Here is a 4,742-nt window from a genome sequence, read left to right as displayed (position 1 = left end):
CTATGGTTAGTAAGGCTTGACTTCTTGAACTCCACATGGGTTTTGCAGGTTGAGGTAGAGGAGCTTCCTCTTCATCGGAACTCGTTTGCTCCTTCCCTTTGGGCTCATAGTCCTCTTCCTCATCAGTGGTCCAGCCGTATGGTTCCAAGTCCCCATAGACCTTGGGGTTAGCAAGGTAGTCAGCCACATAGCTCTCTCCCTCTGAATCTTGAGAAGACATCTTGACCTAGGTCTGCGTCAGAAACAAGCTCGAAACGAAAACAGAGGAAACCTACGCGATACGGAGATCAAAACCTTGGGCGACTATATATTGATTTTTTTCTGGGCCAGAAGGAGTCCTCTGCAAGAAAATGGAGTCCGGGAGGCACACGAGGTGCCCACAAGCTTGCCCACCGCCACCAGGGGGTGGTGGCGGAGTGGGCCCTTGTGGCTTCCTCGTTTGCTCTCCGGACTGCTTTTTTATTTTTCTAATTTTCCAAAAATTCCAAAACTGAGGAAATTTCTTATTGGAAAAGTATTGGAGTCCAATTTCTTGCCAAAACAGATACATCTTTATTTTCAAGGTCTGAAACAGGCTGATAAACATCCCTTATGTACTCCTCTGGAGTTATGACATTGATGATATTGGTCTCAACATTTATGGGAGTACCAGAGATGTAATGCTTGATTCTTTGCCCATTTACCACTCTAGGAAAATTTCCTTCCGTGTTATTGATTTTGATGGCACCGGAACAATATACTTCCTCGACAACATAGGGACCTTCCCATTTAGAGAGAAGCTTGCCTGCAAAGAATCTCAAACGAGAATTGTATAGCAAGACATAATCACCTACATTAAACTCTCGTTTCTGTATTCGTTTTTCGTGCCATCTCTTAACCTTTTCCTTGAACAACGTGGCATTCTCATATGCCTGGGGTCTCCATTCATCTAACGAGCTGATATCAAACAACCGCTTCTTACCGGCAAGTTTGAAATCAAAGTTGAGATCTTTGATTGCCCAATAAGCTTTGTGTTCCAGCTCAAGAGGTAAATGACAGGCCTTACCGTAAACCATTTTATACGGTGACATGCCCATGGGATTCTTATAAGCAGTCCTATAAGCCCATAGTGCATCGTCAAGTTTGCTTGACCAGTTCTTTCGAGATCTATTGACGGTCTTTTGTAAGATCAACTTGATCTCCCTATTACTCAACTCAACTTGACCACTAGACTGAGGATGATAAGGAGATGCAACTCTATGGTTGACATCATACTTAGCTAGCATCTTGCGGAAAACACCATCAATCATCAAGTATCCAGGGACTCCAAATCTTGGGAATATGAATTCTTTAAGCATCTTAATAGAGGTGTGGTGATCAGCATTTTTAGTGGGGATAACTTCTACCCACTTAGTAACGTAATACACAACAACTAAGATGTGAGTGTACCCATTGGAACTCGGGAAGGGTCCCATATAATCAAAGCCCCAGACATCAAATGGTTCAATGACAAGTGAATAGTTCATAGGCATCTCCTGACGCTTACTGATGTTCCCTATCCTTTGGCATTCGTCACAAGACAAGACAAACTTACGGGCATCCTTGAAGAGAGTGGGCCAATAGAAACCTGATTGCAATACCTTATGGGCAGTTCTATCTACAACATGGTGTCCTCCGTAGGCTTCGGAATGACACTTCTGCAGGATCTGTCCCTGTTCATGTTCAGGCACACAACGTCTAATAACACCATCTACTCCTTCCTTATAAAGGTGAGGATCATCCCAAAAGTAGTGTCTCAAATCAAAGAAGAATTTCTTCTTTTGTTGATAGGTGAAACTGGGTGGTATGTATTTGGCTACGATATAGTTTGCATAATTGGCTTACCACGGTGCACTAAGTGAAGTGCGGATGACATTTAATTGCTCATCAGGAAAGCTGTCATCAATTGGTAGTGGGTCATCAAGGACATTCTCTAGCCTAGACAAGTTATCTGCTACAGGGTTATCAGCACCCTTTCGGTCAATGACGTGCAAATCAAAGTCCTGTAGCAGGAGAACCCATCTGATCAACCTAGGCTTAGCGTCCTTCTTCTCCATAAGGTACTTAATAGCAGCATGATCAGAGTGAATAGTGACTTTGGAGTCAACTATGTAAGATCTGAACTTTTCACATGCAAACACGACTGCTAAAAATTCCTTCTCCGTAGTGGCATAGTTTCTTTGGGCACTGTCTAGAGTTTTACTAGCGTAGTGAATGACATTCAACTTCTTGTCAACTCTTTGTCCTAGAACAGCACCAATAGCATAATCACTAGCGTCACACATGATTTCAAAGGGCAAGTTCCAGTCAGGTGGTTGAACAATAGGTGCGGTGATCAAAGCCTTCTTAAGTATTTCAAAGGCTTCCTCACAATCCTCATCAAAAACAAAAGGAACATCCTTCTGCAAGAGGTTGGTAAGAGGCCTAGAAATCTTAGAGAAGTCTTTAATGAACCTTCTATAGAAACCAGCATGACCTAGGAAACTTCGTATACCTATGATATCTGTGGGGCAAGGCATTTTCTCAATTGCATCAACTTTAGCCTTATCAACTTCAATGCCTCTTTCAGAGATTTTGTGTCCTAAGACGATACCTTCATTAACCATAAAGTGGCACTTCTCCCAATTCAAGACGGGGTTGGTTTCTTCGCATCTCTGTAAGACACTATCAAGGTTGCCCAGGAAATCATCAAAGGAAGACCCGTAGACGGAGAAGTCATCCATGAAAACCTCGACAATCTTTTCACAAAAGTTAGAGAATATAGCCATCATACATCTTTGGAAGGTGGCAGGTGCATTACATAAGCCAAAAGGCATACGTCTATAGGCAAAGGTACCAAAAGGGCAGGTGAAAGTGGTTTTCTCTTGATCAGATTGTGCAACAGGTATTTGCGAGAAACCTGAATAACCGTCTAGAAAGCAGAAGTGTGTGTGTTTTGATAGCCTTTCTAGCATTTGGTCGATGAACGGCAAAGGATAATGAGCTTTCCTGGTTGCCTTGTTCAGTTTTCGGAAGTCTATCACCATTCTATAGGCGGTAATAATCCTTTGTGGGATTAGTTCATCCTTATCATTAGGAATGACGGTGATACCTCCCTTCTTAGGTACGCAATGTACTGGACTTACCCAATCACTATGAGCAACATGATAAATGATTCCTGCTTCCAGAAGTTTTAATATTTCTTTTCTAACGACCTCTTTCATCTTAGGATTTAATCTCCTTTCATGATCAGTAACTGGTTTAAAGTCAGGATCGGTTTAATCTTGTGCTGACATAGAGTAGGACTAATACCCTTAAGACATCAAGAGTATATCCAATAGCAGCGCGGTGCTTCCTGAGAGTTTTTAGTAACTTCTTCTCTTCGCGCTCTGAGAGGACAACACTAATAATGACAGGATATATATCCTTCTCATCAAGATAGGCATACTTAAGAGTATCAGGCAACTGTTTAAGCTCGAACACAGGATCACCCTTTGGTGGGGGAGGATCCCCAAGCAGTTCAACAGGCAGATTATTCTTGAGAATAGGATGTTGTTCTAAGACAATTCTATCTATCTCATCTCTCTCCTCCATATGCATATCATTTTCATGCTCAAGCAGATATTGCTCTAAAGGATCCGTCGGAGGTACGACAATAGAGGCAAGAGCAATGATTTCATCCCTACCAGACGACTCTCTTTCATGGGGTTGTCTTCCAAACTTGGAGAAGTTAAATGCATGAGACACACCCTCGAAACATACTGTGACAGTCTGCTTAATGCAATCAATGTGAGCATTGACAGTGTTGAGAAAGGGTCTACCAAATATGATGGGACAAAAGCTATCTTGTGCAGTACCAAGGACGAGGAAATCAGTAGGATACTTCGTCTTACCACACAGGACTTCTACGTCTCTCGCAATTCCCAGAGGGCAGATAGTGTCTCTATTAGCTAGTGTAATAGTGACATCAATGGGTTCTAACTCAGCAGGTGCAATCTCATCTTTGATTTCATCATATAGAGAACGGGGTATTGCACTAACACTAGCTCCCATATCACATAAACCATGGTAACAATGATCTCCTATCTTAACAGCAACAATGGGCAGGCCAACTACAGGTCCGTGCTTGTCTTTCACGTGAGGTTTAGCAATTCTAGCGGAGTCCTCACAAAATTTGATAACATGCCCATCTATGTCTTCGGCTAAGAGATCTTTGATAATAGCAACACTAGGTTCAACTCTAATCTCCTCAGGGGGGTGCAAGTGGTCTAATGTAACCCCTACGTATCACAGTTGGAGCTTTAAAATAATCCTTCATCCTTGCAGGGTATGGTGGTTTCTCAGTGTAAGCACAAGGAACAACAGGATCACTAAAAGCTATGATTTTCTCCTCAACTAGATTGGTTTTGGCTATGCTGCTTTCTACAGGAGGATGATATTTAAACCACTTCTCTTTGGGAAGATCAACATGAGCAGCGAAAGATTCACATAGAGAAGCTACTATCTCAGAGTCAAGTCCATACTTAGCGCTAAAATATCTAGAAGTGTTTGTCTCAACAAAAGATTTAACGCAATCAAACTGGAAATTCATACCTGAGTCCTTACCTTCCTCCATCTCCCAATCTTTAGAGTTGCATTTGATTCTCTCCAATAAATTCCACTTGTGATCAATATCCTTCTTCATAAAATAACTGACACAAGAAGTGTCAAGCATGGTACGATCTTCATGAGAAAGCAGAGCATAA

This window comes from Hordeum vulgare, chromosome 6H (genome assembly GCF_904849725.1).
Source record: "Hordeum vulgare subsp. vulgare chromosome 6H, MorexV3_pseudomolecules_assembly, whole genome shotgun sequence".
In the NCBI taxonomy this organism is placed as follows: domain Eukaryota; kingdom Viridiplantae; phylum Streptophyta; class Magnoliopsida; order Poales; family Poaceae; genus Hordeum; species Hordeum vulgare.
Note: the sequence above shows the minus strand (reverse complement) of the source record.